Genomic DNA, 18,355 nt, shown 5'->3' with positions numbered 1-18,355 from the left:
TTCACATTGGATAGCAGAAACCAATACAATATTATAAAGCAATTATCCTCCAATTAGAAATAAAATTTAAAAAGCCATTCCTTATGTCAAAGCTGCTCTTAGATTTGACTTGTTGAGACGTTTTTTTGTGAACTCCAGTATTCATAATGGGAGATGTTGATTCTTGAAATGGTGGAAGGATGATGTAATAGCCTAAAACCATAGCTTAGATTTATCCAAAATTTCTAAAGTGTGAGCATTCCCAATCTTTCCTCCTTCCTTTTGTTTTTAGATGATGATGATTTTACCCTTTCAGTATTTACCCCTTTTGTGTCATTCCGGACTGGCTTTTTGAATTTTGATAATACAATATTGAAGGAAATTAGGGATTGCAAAAAGTTGGACACGACTTAGCGACTAAACAACAATGATAAATGAAGGAAAGAAGGGTGAGTAGGGCCTGTTACAAGGTTGGATGACAAATATTTTGAAGAGTTTGATGAGTGAGCCATGGCAGAAGTTGTATAAAAAGGAAGTGGAGGGAAAAAAAGTGAAAATTTAAAAGAAGTTATTCCTGAGCTCACTGTATCTCACTCATGGTATTTGAGAATGCAAGTGAAAAATTTGAATTATTTAAAAATTATTGTTTTGCTTCAGGGCTGTAGTTCTTTGATTGCAATCATATTCTAAGACTAATCCTCAGGGGTGGTGCCATCATAAGGTTTAAACTTGTGTTTCTTATTATATTAACTTGATTTCTGATTTCAGGTATAACATTTCTAGTATGGAGAAGAGGCTACACCTCACACATCAAATCTGATCAAGTGGTATAGTTTCTGGAGCTCTGTGTTGAGAAGGATTAAGAAACTGAGTGTGGGCTTTAGTGGTAAAGAACACTTGGGTTGATTAGTAATGTCTGCATGGGTGTGAGATACTGGTGAATGATTCACATACCATAGACTCTGCCACAAACTTTGGAAAACATTCTGTTTGACTTTTCTTGTGGTATAAAACTAACATGAGAAAGAAGAACTGCAGAACTCTTGTTTGCAACTGCTTTTTGTTGTTAGTGTGGGAGACCTGGGTTTGATCCCTGGGTCGGGAAGATCCCCTGGAAAAGGAAATGGCAACCCACTCCAGTGCCCTTGCCTGGAAAATCCCGTGGACTGAGGAGCCTGGTAGGCTACAGGCAATGGGGTCGCAAAGAGTCGGACACGACAGAGCGACTTCACTTACCTTTTCCTTTTGTTGTTAAAACTGAGTGGTAGAATAATATTGTTTAAATAGAACAAAATGGAGTGAGTTAATTCACACAGCAAAGGGGTTTCCCTTTAGCTTTATTGAGATATGATTGATGTCTAACATCATGTAAATTTAAGGAGCTCTATGTATTGATTTAATACACTTACATATTGCAATCTGATTACAGTCATAGCATTAGCTAACGCCTGCATAACACTTCATAATTACCATTTTTTTTGCATGAGAATGTTTAAGATCTACTCTCAGCATCCTTCAAGTATAGAACACAGTATTATTATTATCACTACGCTCTACATTAGATCTCCAGGACACATTCTTCTCATAGTAGAAAGTTTGTATCCTTTGATAAACATCTCCTTATTTCCATGTCCCCTAGCCCATGGAAACCACCATTCAAATCTCTCTTTTTATGTTTAGTTTTTTTTTTTTTTTTGATCCCTTACATAAGAGATTGTTGTTGTTTAGATGCTAAGTTGTGTCTAACTCTTTTGCAACTCCATGAACTGTAGCCTGCCAGGCTCCTTTGTCCATGGGAATTCCCAGGTAAGAATAATGGAGTGTGTTGCCATTTTCTTCTCCAGGGGATCTTCCCAACCAGGGATTGAACCCATGTCTCCTGCACTGCAGACAAATTCTTTATCACTGAGCCACTTGGGAAGCCTGTTATGTAAGGGACATCCTATATATAGCATTTGTTTTTCTCTATCTAATGTATTTCACTAACATAACAAAGATTTTAGTGGAAGGAATCTAATCTGTGACTGGATTCTGCAAAACAGAATTGACCTTGGTTTCACTACTCTGTTGGACCTATAAGTTCCACTGGAGATCAACATAGACTGAGTTCAAAAAGTCAGGCACTTTGTTGTATGAATTCTTTATACTAAGTACATCAACTACCTGGAATCCCTATAGCAATAGTTCTTAACCCCTTAACCTTAAGTCAGCCCATCATTTTATTAAAGAGTTTGGCTCTTTGTAGAAGCAACATTTCTGAGAAGAACATTTCTATAGTTACAGGAATTTGGTTTATTAATAATAGTTTCCATTTCTGGGCTAAACGCTTTACATATACTAACTTATCAAATATCTAAAAATCTTTAGACATTAATATCATTATCCCCATTTTTTTTTGCTGAGATTACTGATGCTGAAAGAGATTATGTAACCAACTCAGGTACAAATTTAATATGTGAAGATCTCTCTGCTGTGTATTACAGAACTTGAGCTGGTAATCATACACCGTACTGCTAATTTGTTTACTTATTTGCCTATTTAGTATCTATGGTACATTTTAAAACCTTGAGAAAGTTATAGTTGTTTTCTAGACCAAGCCCATGAGATCAGGGCACACTGTGCATTTATTACAAAGTGCGGAGCCCAACTCCATGGAATTTGTGGAGCTGAAGGAAATAGACAGAAGTTGGGAGTCAAGAGATAATGGAACACTGTATGAATCTGCTTAAGTGGAGCGTTAGAAAAGAGGTTAAGAGAACAGAGTGGAACTCTTGGTTTCTCTAATTTGTTTTTTACTTCAACCAGTATTTCCTGAGTCCTGCCATACGCCATGCAGTGTGATAGAAACCAGGGCTACAAATCAGCAAGCACAGGATCAATCCCTGTTTTCATGGAACTTATGGGCTTCCTTGGTGGCTCAGAGGTTAAAGCATCTGCCTGCAATGTGGGAGACCCGGGTTTGATCCCTGGGTCAGGAAGATCCCCTGGAGAAGGAAATGGCAACCCACTCTAGTACTCTTGCCTGGAGAATCCCATGGAGGGAGGAGCCTGGTAGGCTACAGTCCATGAGGTGGTAAAGAGTCGGACACGACTGAGCTACTTCACTTTCACTTTCATAGGCTGCTAGAGATAGATTGTTTTTGTCCCCATCCAAACTCATATGTTGAAACCTAAACCCCAGTATAATGGTATTAGAAGGTATGGTCTTTGGGAGGTGATTAGATAGATCATGGAGTGGAACCTGCACAAATGGAGCTAGTGCTCTTACAAGAGAGATTCTAGAGAGCATTCTTGCCTCTTAGATTTAGATTGAAGTCTAAACTTCTATTTGCAGATAAAAATATTGAAACCAATAAACTGTGTAAAATTGGGAAGGCTAATTAGCACCTTAGAGTCACCTTATCTATTATATGGATAAGTCATACTTGCTGTATTGAAATATATTTGTGAAGAATTTATTCACTTCATATGCTTAGCCTGTGTGCATGCAAAGTCACTTCAATTGTGTCTGACTTTGTGACACCATGGTCTGTAACCCACCAGGCTCCACAGTCTATGGGATTCTCCAGGCAAAAATACTGGAGTGGTTTCTATGCTCTCCTCCAGGGGATCTTCCTGATCCAGGTATTGAATCTGTATCTCCTATGTCTCCCTTCATTGGCAGGAGGGTTCTTTACAACTAGTGTTATGTAAGAAGCTTCCATGCTCAGCCCAGTGCCTAACAAATAATTGCTCAAAACAAAGATCATGGAATCTAGTCCCATCACTTCATGGCAAATAGATAGAGAAACAGTGGCAGACTTTATTTTTGGGGGCTCCAAAATCACTGCAGATGGTGACTGCAGCCATGAAATTAAAAGACGCTTACTCCTTGGGAGCAAAGTTATGATCAACCTAGACAGCATATTAAAAAGCAGAGACATTACTTTGCCAACAAAGGTCCATCTAGTCAAGGCTATGGTTTTTCCAGTAGTCATGTTTGGATGTGAGAGTTGGACTATAAAGAAAGCTGAGTGCCGAAGGATTGATGCTTTTGATGTGGTGTTGGAGAAGACTCTTGAGAGTCCCTTGGACTACAAGGAGATCCAACCAGTCCATCCTAAAGGAGATCAGTCTTGAATATTCATTGGAAGGACTGATGTTGAAGCTGAAACTCCAATACTTTGGCCACCTGATGCGAAGAACTGACTCATTTGAAAAGACCCTGATGTTGGGAAAGATTGAAGGCAGGAGGAGAAGGGGATGACAGAAAATGAGATGGTTAGATGGCATCACCGACTTAATGGACATGAGTTTGAGTAGGCTCTGGGAGTTGGTGATGGACAGGGAGGCCTGGCGTGCTGCAGTCCATGGGGTTACAAAGAGTCGGACACAAATGAGTGACTGAAGTGAACTGAACTGAAGTTGTTGCTATGGAGATGCATAATAATCCTTTTTCACATTTGAGTCAATGAGGATAGACTCTATGGCCCCATGTCTACAGGTTATATACTAGCCAAGTGGGAACAAATAAATAGCTATACTTTCTTTTTCTACCCAGGTTTATTTTGATTCTTGGGGTTTTGTCAGGGCCTGTAAGTGTACCCTAGACTTCCTGGATATCCTTCTTTTTTTGCAACCTTAATGCTCCATTTAATATAATCATTGAGATTAGTCGTAAAGATGATTCCATCTGGTCAATAGATTGTAAGGAAACACCAGCTGAGTAGTTACTGAAGCCAAAAATCTTTCCTCTGGCTGTGGCCTCCCTTTCTTTTGTTGAAGGAGTTCACACACATTATAACCAGTATGTGGGGATTGTTTTGGCAATACCTATTCATTGACTCTGTCACTGGGGAACACTGAATCAACTCTGATATTTCTTGAGTGTGCAGATCAATAGCCTAGTTCTTCTTTCTCGAAAGCCTAATAAGACTTTTGGACTACCAGCAGCATTTCATGAGCTAGGTTGACACTCCCAAAATGAATTGGATAATTGAAAGCTAGAACTTAGTTTTGAGCTTTAAGCCTGAAGTATTGTTTTTTCTTTCCTCTTCGTCTCTATCTCAATTCACTGGGTGATTTCTATAATTGTGCCTTCCTTTGAGATGTTCCTCAAGGCCATTCCAACTCACTGGCTGGAGTTAGAGGCTAAGTTTATCTATAATTAGCATACTTGTATATGCTAACACAATTAGCATACTGTGTACTCACATTTGAGTACAAGGTATGGTGCTAGGGGATTTATATGGTAATATCTTCACATAATACATGAGAATCTAGGATCAGACAGATGAAATAACTTGTTCAAGTCACTAGTTAGTAGGTGGTGGAGATAGTTTGAACCTGGCTTTCCTCACTCCAAAACCACTTTACTGGAGAAGCAGTTAGTCCATGGTCAAAAGCACAAACTGCAGGGTTCAGGTGCCCGTGTCCAGTTGATGGCTTTAACACTTACTGACGAAGAAATCCCGGCAGACTACTTAACTTCATTGTGCCTTAGTTTTCTCACCTGTATAATGGGAATCGTATTAGTACCTATGTCAAAGGCTGGTTATAAGGATTAAATGGGTAAATATATAAGAAATACCCAGGATAATGTCTGGCATAAAGTAAGTGCTGTATGTGTTTTTTAAATAAATAAATAAATACCATGTGTGTCTCAGCATTAGATAAATGTGTCTGAATTGCCATATTTCTACTTTGCAATCAATGTCATGTGGGTTTCATAATGGATGTAAAAGGACTTTTGAGCCAGTTGCTTTTTCTTGATCATAGAACCAGAATACGACAGGTTCGAATTTGAATATAGAAATTAAAAACTGTAAAGCCAGTGCATTTCTTACTATATAACAGGTACAGAATGGTATACTTTTGGGAGTTACAGAGAAAGAAAAACTCACTAAAAGTATTAACACTAAGGTTAACATTCACACAAGCTTCTTAGACTTTTCAGGGATTACCCATGAGTGATTAGGGATTTTCTTTGCATATTGAGACTTAAAAATCAAATATGATTTCAAATAAAAGTCCAGGGACAATGCACATATATCTGTATTCACTAGAGATTTCTCATTTCCTTTTCTGTCTCTTGCCATTAACAAAAGCTTCTCTTTTCTTAATCATTTTAATTCCCTTATCTTTTGTTGTTACAATAAGATATTTTAAATATTTTAAATTGGTCACATATAAGCCATTTTTAAATGGCTGCATCACTTCTGAAACAGTATGCTATAAATAAGCACAAAAACCAGAATAAATTTCATTAGCAAGTAAACATAATGTGTATCACAGAACACTTCACATAAATTCCCTTCTGTACTTGTCAAGCAAGGACTCTAGAAATGCTTGTCTCTGCAAGCTGCACCAAGATTCATAAATTGCTTCACAGGATGAGGAAATATTCAGTAAACACAGACAATTAATAACCACGTTCCCAAGAGAGTGAAATGGAGCTCCCATACACTTTCAAAGAGTTAAGGAAAAGTGCTTGTCCTTATACTGTCCTTGAAAGCTCCACCATTGACCACCATGAAGAGGTGCAATGGGCTCAGTTTGAAGGGGAAAAATAAGCTCCAAATTCATCATTTCAAGTGTGTGTGTGTGTGTGTGAGTGGTGTATTTTCCCTTCTTGGGATAGATGTTTCATTTTTCTGGAAATAACATCTCTATTTTCCTTTGATGAACCCAGTCTTCCCCACTTGTAGTCCATAAGGTTTGGGTGGAGTTGGTTCACTCCATCTAACTCAGACCTGGACAGTCAGCAAATTCTGTACCCTTGCCCACAATGCATGGTCCAGAGCTGGACAGATGATCTAAGACAGGCCAATAAAACTCAATTCTGGGCCTTCTCTTGGAACTATTAGGGGAGAAAACTCCCTGTTGATTCTCCAACTGCTTGAAATTGAGGCAGCTCAAAGAGAAAAAATGCCTGGAAATGAAGGAATCATCTGTAAAGACATCACCGAGCATCTTAATCCAGTCCTGTCAGAAGCCTCTGTCTCCAAACTTTTCATTAATGAATTGAGCTTCCCTGGCAGTGCAATGGTAAAGAATCTGCCTTCCAGTGTAGGAAATGTGAGAGACATGGGTTTAATCCCTGGATCAGGAAGATCCCCTGGAGTAGGAAATGGCAACCCACTTCAGTATTCTTGCCTGGAAAATTCCATGTACAGAGGAACCAGATTGCCTACAGTCTACAGTGTCACCAAGAGTTGGACATGACTGAACACACACACACAGGAATAGTAGTACCTTCTCATTTAAAGCTATTAATTTGATATTTTTGTTATTTATTAAGCCCGTTTGAATTGGTTTCTATCACTTGCAATGAAAGAGTACTCATTGATAAGACTATGATATAAAAAGGACCATTTTAGTCATATGAAGAAAAGGTCTTGGGCATCCTGGAGGAAGAGACTAAAGAGTGATGTATGAATTGAGCTTTGAAGAATATGTAATATTGCAAAAGGGGAGGATGGTAGGAGAAACCATTTCAGAGAAAAAGAGTAACACGAGCCAGAGAAAGGACATCTCAAGGAATGTGAGAAGTTATTGTGGTGAGGAGTGATGAGAGAAGCGGCTGCAGAGATGGGCTGGAGCTCGACTGCCTAGTGAGTTATACACTGTGCTGAGACCTTGGACCATGGGACTCACAGGAGGAATCAGGTGTTAGGCGTGGATTACTGATTGTTGTGGCAGGATGGGGGGTGTGCAGTGGTTTGTGGAGACCTGTAGGCAGGAAAGATGATTTGGAGACTATGACAACAGCTCAGGAAAGAAAGAAAATAGTCTCAGCCCAAGTCAGTAAATACATGGCATAATGCTGTCCTTTCCAAACCCCCTGTGTAAGGCAGACCTTGCTAACTGACCACCTCCCCCTTCCCAATTTAGTGTTCTCAGCAAAATGTTGCAGACAGTCATTCCCAATCATTTATTGATACTGCCATTCAATTAGAAACCTACATGCTATTCCAGACCATCTGGCAGGCATAGTTGATATGGATGCTGTAATGAGATTGGAATTCTCTTGGGTTGACTCTTGCTTTAGGTTCTTTGGGTTGTATCATAGAACTAGAACTAGAATTCTTCTTCCTTGGCTTGTAAAAGTAAATGGAGGGGTGTTTGTCCGGGAGGAAAAATATTTGGAGTGAATTCCAGCCTTTAAGGGAGGCTGCAACTGCAACTTTTCTTCTCTCAATGCAGACAACAGTTCTGGCCTAGCAACCAAAACAAAGTTGATGGTCTCCATGGGGGCCACTGTCTGTCTCCAGCTAGTCTTAATGGGATGTGAAGCATGTGCATTTCCTTGAGGTCACAGCTTTAAATCTGACCTGTGGCCGAAAGAACCACTGTCTGACAGCTCCCTGGCAGGCGCTGTGAAATGAGTTATGGGTCTCTGGACCATTTCTAGTAGCATGAGTCCACTTGAGCAAAACCATTCTGGAGTTACTGTCAGAGAGGGAGTGCTAAACTGAAAGGCCAAGGAATAAATGGAGACAGAGCTGCTCCATCCACTCATCAAAGAGATTTTCTCACAGCTACCTCCAGGCCCATTGGGTTAAAGGCCACAGTGAGAGTATTCACTGGAGAAAGGACTGTGCCAGGCAGTGGAGGGGGGCTCTTCTTTCTTTGGCTCAAAGACATAAGTTCACAAAGCAGAAACCTGAATGGTTTTGTAGTTAAGAGAAATGGCCTGCCCACCAGGTAGCAGAGAGGATCTGATCCATCAGGTAAGGGTCTTTATACTCACACTGTTTACATTCTAATGACAGAAGAGAAATTGCTTATTTTGACAGAACTAGAGGCCACATAAGAAGGAATCTGGGTCTTAGGTGCAAAGGTTTGAACTTTTGGGAGGCTTCCTTCATTCTGCTTCTTAGAATAGGCTCGTTGTTGCTGGTCATGTGGACAGGAGAATACACAATTATTTTGAAGAATCCAGTGTTTTTCAATAAAGAAAAGTGGATCCAAAGCAGAGGAATGGTTGGGGATTTAAAAAACCCAACAGTATCTATGTTTTCAGAAATTCAAAGGAAACCTCTGTGTAATATATATAAAAAGAATTACCATTTATCAAGCAAGAGCAGCAGACCAGCACTCTCTATGTATGACCTCATTTATTACATTCCTTAGCTGTGAGAAGTACTTACCACTATTTCCTTAATTTTACAAATGAAGTAACTGAGAGTTTAAAGAAGTAACATAACTAGGCTACCCACTTGAAGTGATGAAGGCTGGATTTAATCAAACATCTCTCTGCTGTTTCACTCTACTTTATAATCTTGGGATAGAAAATAGCTGGAGTTGGAACAGATATACCTAACCAGGATGAAATGGAATGATATAAGTACCTAAAAAGACTGGGTACTAGGTACTCTGCTGAGCACATTACAGGCATTCCCTTAATGAATTCTCCGAATAAGAGTATGCATTGCTATTACTATTACTTACCCCTTCTACTTGGAGAAGGCAATGGCAACCCATTCCAGTGTTCTTGCCTGGAGAATCCCAGGGACAGGGGAGCCTGGTGGGCTGCCGTCTTTGGGGTTGCATAGAGTTGGACACGACTGAAGTGACTCAGCAGCAGCAGCAGCAGCAACCCCTTCTACAGATGAGGAAATTTAGAGACTCTAGTAACTTTCCAAGGCCTCTCAGATAATAAGTGATGGAGCTGGGGTTAGAATTCCCATCCACTTTACTCCAAAGTATATATTCTGTTTTTTTTTTTTTTTAAATTGAAGTTTAATTGATTTACAAATTGTGTTAGTTTTTGGTAAAAAGCAAAGTGATTCGATTTTCTGTACACACACACACACACACACACACACACACACACACTGGTTTTTAAAATTTTTCTTTCCACTATGGTTTATCATAGGATATCAAATATAGTTTCCTGCATTATATAGTAGGACCTTGTTGTTTATCCATTCTATATATAATAACTTACATCTGCTAACTCCAACCTCTCAATCTATGGCTCCCCCAACACCCTCCCTTTTGGCAAGGTCAAATCTGTTTTCTGTCTCTATGAGTCTGTTTCAGTTTCTATAATTAGCTTCATTTGTGTCATATTTTAGATTCCATATATCAGTTCAGTTCAGTCGCTCGGTCGTGTCCGACTCTTTGCAACCCCATGGACTGCCGCATGCCAGGCCTCCGTGTCCATCACCAACTCCCGGAGCCTACTCAAACTCATGTCCATTAAGTCAGTGATGCCATCCAACCATCTCATCCTCTGTCATCCCCTTCTCTTCCCGCCTTCAATCTTTCCCAGCATCAGGGTCTTTTCAAATGAGTCAGCTCTTTGCATCAGGTGGCCAAAGTATTGGAGTTGCAGCTTCAACATCAGTCCTTTCAATGAATATTCAGGACTGATTTCCTTTAGGATGGACCGGTTGGATCTCCTTGCAAGGAGATTCCATGTATATGTATATTCTTTTTTCAGATTCTTTTCCATTATAGTTTATGACAAAATATTGAATATAGTTCCCTGTGCTGTACAATAGGACCTTGTTTATTTTATATGGAGTATTTTGTATCTCAAAGAACATACTCTTAACTACTGATGCTGATGTGGTACAGAGACCTATTATTAGATACACATGAGATTATCTTAGGGGGCATATAAACAAATACCTTAACAGTAGTTACTTATTAACTAAATTAATGCACATGAGACTACCTTTTCCAGTGGCAGGGATATAGTATTCCTATTTTTTATGGATTTATTTAAATTAAAAAGTGAGTTGATTTAAATAAAATGTTATGTGAATAATAAAGTGGCACATGGAGGTGGTAAAAAATGGGCAAGGTGGTTTGTGAAAGACTGAGGTTTGGGGATCACTGCAGTGTGCTAAGCTGGGTTTCAGGGGTGTCTGAGCATGCTGTTAGCTGAGGGGTGGGAGATGCAATGCAGTGTAGGGCTACTGGTCCTATCCCAGGGAGGGGAGTGCCTCCCTGGAGTCAAGAGGAGCCCCATTGCCTGGGAGTTCTTGAAGGAAAATGCAGATCTTCCCATTAGCTCTTTGCCTTGGTCAGCTGACTATTCCATCCTGTGGGTGGGTGTCTCTGTTTAGTTTGTTTCACTTTTTAAATTAGACTCAAATGTCCACAGTCCATTTAAGCCCATCCTCCTCTAGGAAGTTTTCCTTGGAATCCCTACTGCCTTAACTGTCTGAACCCCCAAACTTGGCTTTCCACACTACTGTTTGGTAATGGGGCATCCCAGGTAGCTCAGCTAGTGAAGAATCCACCTGCCGTGCAGGAGACCCTGGTTCAATTCCTGGGTCAGGAAATTCCCCTGGAGAAGGGGTAGGCTATCCCCTCCAGGATTCTTGGGTTTTCCAGGTGGCTCAGACAGTAAAGAATCCACCTGCAATGTGGGAAACCTGGGTTCGATCCCTGGTTTGGGAAGATAATGGGCTGTTATTATTACTCTGTTGTGACTAAAAATGACAAATATATTTCAGATCATGTACAAACTCTGAAACTTGGATAGTGGCTATTGATGGGCTGCCTTGTTTAGGATTTTTAAGTTTAATTAGGTCTCATTTGTTTATTTTTGTTTTTGTTTCCATTACTCTAGGAGGTAGGTCAGAGGGGATTTTGAGAATGCATATGTGAGATTGGTAGAAAAGGACACCAGGATGGATTAGTAATGCCTGTCATGGGCAGGTTAGGTGAGAAGAAGCAAACGTGCTCCACATTTGTCATCTCTGATTCTTGAGTCTCCAACTAAATGATGGCTCTCTGAGGAAATGATCCATGGCTGCTTCATGCATTGCAATTCTCTCAGTGTGTGGCATGTTCACTAATACTGTTTCTCATTTCCCCTGAAGACTGAATCTGGAATTCAGTGAGAATCAGAAGTCACTATATTAAATTTCGCTGTAGATAGCAGGTGTAGAATCTGTACCTGTGGTTTGAAGACAAGGCAGCTACTAGCACGTGTGTGCGCGCTAAGTTGCTTTAGCCGTGTCTGCTCATTGTGAGCCCATGGGCTGTAGCCCACCAGGCTCCTTTGTCCATGCCCTCCTCTAGGGGATCTTCCTGACCCAGAGATCAAACTCTTATCTCCTGCATTGGCAGGTGGGTTCTTTACCACTAGCACCACCTGGGGAAAAAAGTGAATGAGAGTCGCTCACTTGTGTCCAAGTCTGCAACCCCATGGACTGCAGTCCACCAGGCTCCTCTGTCCTTGGAATTCTCTAGGCAAGAATACGGCAGTGGGTAGCCATTCCTGTCTCCAGGGGATCTTCCCAAACCAGGGGTCGAACCCGGTATCCCACATCGCAGGTAGATTCTTTACCATCTGAGCCACCAGGGAAGCCCAGGGTGCGGCTTATCAGGCAGCAACTTCCCTTTCTTTCTCCCTACACTGAAGACAAGGTTTAAGGATAGGGGTGGGTGGGAAGAGCCAGGTAAAGAATGGATCAGAAAAGCAATGCCTTTAGGCCGAAACAAACTTGCACAGAAACACTGGGAGACAGTTTTTCCTATTTGTGAAGTGAGTCATGGTCAATCATTTTTCCTATGATCTAACATCTCTCTGGTTTTCTCTAGGATTTCATTCTTTCTTTCCAAGAGGAGATGGCCAGCAGGTAGGAATGGTTGTTTTGCTGGTCGTTTGTCCATGAGATTTCATCAGTAGCACGGTAGCATGAAGAACAGCAGCTGCCAGAGTTGTTCACAGCAGGATATTGATCTAGACAAGAGCCTGCACCAGACCCAGACATCACATCATAACTGGGGCAAAAATGATGTGCACAAGGAATCCTGTATATTCATTTAGTTTAGGCTCACTCCCTGAACCAACTGTGAAGGCTCCGCTCATCTGTCCCTTGTCTCTGCTCTGCCTGTCCTCTTTGTTCTCCTGAGATGCTTATTATCCTCAGGGAAGTGCCCTCTTTCCTGAGGAAAATACAATATGTTCCTCCCATTAACATTATTTCCTCCTTTGCAAACTCACCCAACATGCTGGGTCCCATTTCTTCAAAGTCTTTGTTTTTAACTTGATGACTATATGGAATTTAGAATAAGTTATTCTAAGATAGCTCATGAATTTTCCTTTCTCAATGGTGTTTTTAAGCATAATGCTTTGGAAGGACGCGGAGTCATGTTCCTGGTTGAATATGAATCTTGACTCTCAGGCAGTGTGACACACCAAAAGAGGAGGTACTTTAGTATCTAGAGGCTTCCATTGAATCAGATAGTGAAGCAGCTCTTTCATTTTGAATGCTCTGGCAGTGGATCTCAACCAGCAACCCCAGCTGAAGTGGGCTATCAAATGATGAATAATGATGCTTGAGTTGATTTTTTTCCTATGGTTAAAGTCATGCCTGTTGGATTGTAGAGTTAAGCAGGTCATGCACTGCTGCAGAGAATTGAGTATGACTGGGTACTAAGAAAAGAAAAGACACATAATATATACCATTGAGCTGGTGCTGAAAGGGGCTGTGTGTTTACTGAAACACAAAGAAAAATGACCCTGTGTGCATATGTGAAAGGTGGAGTGAAGGCAGTAAGTGGTTTCACTCAAACAACCTGTTGAAAGCCATTATCCCAGAGCATGATGTACACTACCTTCCTGTACTTCCAGAAACTAGCTTGATGCCTGGCCTTAGAAAGGCGCTCGAGTGGCTTTGTAATCTAAGGAGTAGGACTGAGGTTACTTTCTGTTAGTTACATGCACAGATCCACCTATATTATAATCTCTCTTTTTTTTAAAAACTGCATTCCTTTTTTAAAACATTAATTTTTGACTGTGCTGGGTCTTTGTTGCTGTGAGGGATTTTCTTTAGTTGTGGAGAGTAGGGGCTACTCTCTAGTTGCTGTGCACAGGCTTCTTATTGTGGTGGCTTCTCTTGTTGCCCAGCATGGGCGATATATTTTATATATATACACACACACACATATATATATATGTATATGTATATATATTCACTCTTTTCTAGATTCTATTCCCATATAAATCATTGCAGAGTATTGAGCAGAGTTCCCTGTGCTATATAGTAGGTTCTAATTACCTATTTTATATAGTGTTATGCAGTAATCTTGAATGTTTGGTAATCCTGCATTTTCTTCAAAAGGCATATGATTAAAAAAATGATTTTTGGTCCAATTAAGCATACTTACTTCTAAGTCTAGAGGGGAAATAGTTATTGATCTGCAAATAATGTTATGTTATTAAGGTCATTGTAGTGAAAGTGTTAGCCGCTCAGTCGTGTCCGACTGATTGTGAGCCCATCGACTATAGCCCACCGGGCTCCTCTATCCATGGAATTCTCTAGGCAAGACTACTGGAGTGGGTAGCTATGCCCTTCTCCAGGGCATCTTCCTGACCCCAGGGATCAAACCCAGTTTTCTTGCATTTCAGGCAGATTCTTCATCTGAGCCACCAGAGAAGCCCATTTAGATCATCACACATACGTAAGTCAGGAGGTAACATTAATTTAGAAGTACTTTTTTTTCCACCTTTAAATTTGTTGAGACCATTTTATTCAAAGTCTTCAGATGCATTTTTGATATTAGTGTCTTTGGCATTGTTCCTTCTTCTCCTACTCTTACAGCTTCTGATGACTCACATTGTTCAGAGGAAACTTAGGCTGTTGGCCCAGAGACATTTCACAGTCAGCAGTATAACACTAAATTCTGTAGAATCCCTTTGTCACCAATCAGCATAATGCTAGTTCTGGAATCCATTAATTCTTTATTTCAAGACTCCTTTTGGTGGTTTAGAAAGCACTGCTGTTAGTGCTGGAGACATCAAGTGAGCATAATTTTTTCTTGGTCTTCCCCATCAGTCATAGAATCTAACCAGAAGTTTTCTTGTTGGATTCATTTTGGGGCTCTATTCAGTCTGGAGAATTAAGAGGAGGGGCTGGGAGCTGGTGTAGGAAGATTAGACAGGGAAGCGAACTGTGGGGGCACAGTGCAGCCTTGGGCTGGGTTGTTTAGACTTTGGGGCACAGAGCTAGAAGATGAGGTAGAGATGAAGGAATTCAACACTCTCACAATTTAGAAAAGGAACACATTTGGGGAGGCTTGCGTCCCAGAATTTGGTTCTTTTTTAAAATTTTTCTTCAAAGCTCATACTCTTAACATGGTTCTCTGTCCTCCAGGGGAATCTGTTTGATTCTTGGTCTTGCTTGTTATTAACTATGAACCCTTAGGCTAGAGACTTAGCTTCTGTGAACCCAAGCTTTATTATCTTCAAAATGGGGTAATAATCCCCATGGTGATTTTGTAAGCAGAGATGCAATTAATATATGGAAAGTGCTCATCGCTATTTCTGACATAGTAGCTCAACAGACAGTAGCTCCTCCTCCTCATACCACTAGAGTTATTATTTTTAGGTCTTTTTCTAGGTATAAAATGCGCTCCTGCTCCCCTTTTCCAATCCCTTCCCACTAGGGAATACCTTGGTTATCCAGTGGTTAGGACTCCGGCTTCCACTGCAGGGTTGAACCCTGATTGAGGAACTAAGATCCTGATGCCATGTGTTGTGGCCAAAAAAAAAGAAGCAATTTCTTCCTACCCATGTAGTATCCACTATACTTTGATACTAAATATATAATGAAAATAAAAAAAATTTCATTTACAGTGTTAAATGAAATTATTTTCCGTTATTCACAACAGCTCACTTTCCTTTACCAGAACTCTTGTTGATTCTTTATGACTGAGATCAAGTGATATCTTTTTTAGGAAGCTTCCCTATTCATGCCAAACTGAGGTTGTGATGCTCTGAATGGTAAGAACATGGTGAGATGGTGTGCGTGTGTGTGTTTGTGTGTGTGTTAATTCAAATGCAGAACATAGCACAAAATATCATCCAAATACTGACAAATACTTGACAGTTTGACTTGAAACAGAAGAAAAGGGGGCATTTTCTTTCCTGCAGTGCAGTAGCAGGACATCTCAAAGTCCACATTCTTTAATCTTCCTTGTTTGAGCAAATGAGCCCAACTCCTGACAGAAGCACTAAGTTATTATAGATATTGGTAAAAGCTGGTCGTTGGAGCTCCAATCAGCAGTGTCTCACTGTTCTCACTCATGACGTGTGATTGATAGAGATGCTGGCAGAGGCCCGGAGACAGCGTGACATTATCCAAAAATATGGCAACTATTATTTTCTTGTCCCAGCTGAAAAGCGTAATTTAAAAACACCTTTTTCTTTTCCTTTGAATTGCTCTGCCTGGAAAAATCAATAGTGCTCTTCCATGAGGCTGGGTTCTCAGAGGCCACTCTCTGAAGTCTGTGTGTCTCCACCCAAAGGTTAAGTGCCAGTGGCTGGAGCAGCAGTTTAAAGGAGGGACGCGAGAGGCTGGCTGGTGGCTTCCTTTCTTGCCATGCCCTCCATCCCCCTCATTCTGAGCTGGGAGAGTCCTTTTCTTCTTGACTCCTGCCAGACTTCAGTGATGAATGCTCAAACTTTCTAGTGTGAGGTCTGTGCCTGCTTTTGAAGATCAGCTTAACTAACATTTGCTGTGCGTGTGTATGCTTAGTCGCTCAGTCATATCCGACTCTTTGTGACCCCATTGACGGTAGCCCACCAGGTTCCTCTGTCCATGGCATTCTCCAAGCGAGAATACTGGAGTGGGTTGCCATTTCCTCCTCCAGAGGATCTTCCTGAATCAGGGTTTGAACCCATATCTCCTTCATTGACAGGTGGATTCTTTCCCACTGAGCCACCTGGGAAGCCCTTGAGTGCTTACCATGTGCAAAGCATTGGGATAATTTCTGTAGACTCTGCCTTAGAACTAAATTGTAGTCTGTACACCCCACTCCAGTACTCTGCCTGGAAAATCCCCATGGATGGAGGAGCCTGGTAGGCTGCAGTCCATGGGGTCGCTAAGAGTTGGACATGACTGAGCGACTTCACTTTCACTTTTCACTTTCATGCATTGGAGAAGGAAATGGCAACCCACTCCAGTGTTCTTGCCTGGAGAATCCCAGGGATGGGGGACCCTGGTGGGCTGCCATCTATGGGGTCGCACAGAGTCGGACACGACTGAAGCGACTTAGTAGCAGCAGCAGCAGGGTGAGAGAAGTGCATGCATAAGGTATGAGGAGGTTAAATAGGAACAAGGAGGTTACTTTCGTTCTTTTTTTTTTTGGCTTATCCTGGTATGTATATATGCAAGCATGTAGGTACATATGTATTTACATTGGATAAGCATGACATGTGTACCTATAAATTTAAGATGTACATTGTGTTCCTTGGATACATTTATATATGGTGATACAGTTGCCATTGTAATGATACTTACCACATTACATACTTCTAGTACAATATTACTGTCTATGTTCAGTGAACTGTATAGGAGGTTTCTCACTGTGAAACTGAGGCTGAACAGAATCAGATGTAAAGGTCCAGATGAAAACCATGACGTGATGGTGCTGGGCTTAATCTTCTCTGCCCTGTTGGTGACTGCTCTCTGTGATCCCAGGAGTAACAGTACATTATTGCCAGTTGGGAAATGAAGTGTGTACAGGCTCCATCTGAGTCTATGCCGTGACCCTTGCACTTCCTGTGTGATCTGGCCTCTCCTGACTGCAGCCTCAGCTCATGTTGGCCTCCACTTTTCCTCCATGACTATAGGCACAGTTCAAAATGCTGAGCTCTTCCTGCCTCAAGTCCCGGTGTGTCTGCCTCTAACTCCCTCCCTTTCTGCTCTCAGTTTACACACCACATCTGCATGGAGGCTTTTCTGCAATACTCTACCAAAGAACTCTCCCAGTTGTTCTTTCTCCCACTACCCTGTTCTATTTCCTTTTTAGCATTTAACCGATACCTATCTTGCTTCTTTATTGCTTTACATGTTCTGCCCTCACTATCATGGAAATGTAAGTCCCTGCTGTGTGGAGCTGGGTACTATTTCCAGGAGGAGTCCGGGGCTGGGACTGAGTGGGTGGCACAGCCACCCTTTGACCGCCATGTCTAGCTGCCCTGTGGTTTTGCTTTCACTCTTCTTCCTCTGCCATCTTTTCTTGACGGTCCTAACATTTGTCCCATTGACATCTTAATGCAAAAGAAGCTGTTTCTGGAGCATGTGCTCAGGACTGTCTTCTTATTTCCTTCCTTAGCTCAGAGTCTTAGCAGGGGCGTTTTTTCATTCGTGTTGCCTCAGTTGCTAGCACATTGCCCGACACATGACAGGTACTCAATAAATGTCACTTGAACTGTCTGCCACATACTGGCTGTGTGACTTTGGCATGTTATATGACTTCTTCAAGCATCATTTTATCCACCCTATAGAGGCTTCCTGGGGAGCTCAAATGGTAAAGAATCTGCCTGCTGTGCAGGAGACCTCGGTTCGATCCCTGGGTCGGGAAGATCCCCCAGAGAAGAAAATGGCAACCCATTCCAGTATTCTTGCCCAGAGAATCCCCA

At 41.3% G+C, this 18,355-nt stretch overlaps 1 protein-coding gene across 49 annotated transcripts in view; it reads left to right on the top strand.

Annotated features, from left to right (window-relative positions):
• PRELID2 (PRELI domain containing 2) overlaps positions 1-18,355 on the top strand; it is a 343,715-nt gene that overhangs the window by 179,901 nt on the left and 145,459 nt on the right. For 13 of the 49 annotated variants that reach the window (XM_055556797.1, XM_055556885.1, XM_055556840.1 and 10 more), the window contains 2 exons: positions 12,526-12,563; positions 14,339-14,391. The exons of 19 other annotated variants lie outside the window; for them this stretch is intronic. The gene's annotated coding sequence lies outside the window, so the exon portion shown is untranslated. Of the gene's footprint in view, positions 1-747; positions 866-12,525; positions 12,564-14,338; positions 14,392-18,355 lie in introns of all 49 variants that reach the window. 17 more of the 49 variants (XM_055556829.1, XM_055556912.1, XM_055556961.1 and 14 more) reach the window with 6 other exon arrangements.

Source organism: Bubalus kerabau, chromosome 1 (genome assembly GCF_029407905.1).
Source record: "Bubalus kerabau isolate K-KA32 ecotype Philippines breed swamp buffalo chromosome 1, PCC_UOA_SB_1v2, whole genome shotgun sequence".
NCBI lineage: Eukaryota > Metazoa > Chordata > Mammalia > Artiodactyla > Bovidae > Bubalus > Bubalus kerabau.
The sequence above is the reverse complement of the archived record's forward strand: the minus strand, read 5'-3'. Positions and strand labels throughout refer to the sequence as shown.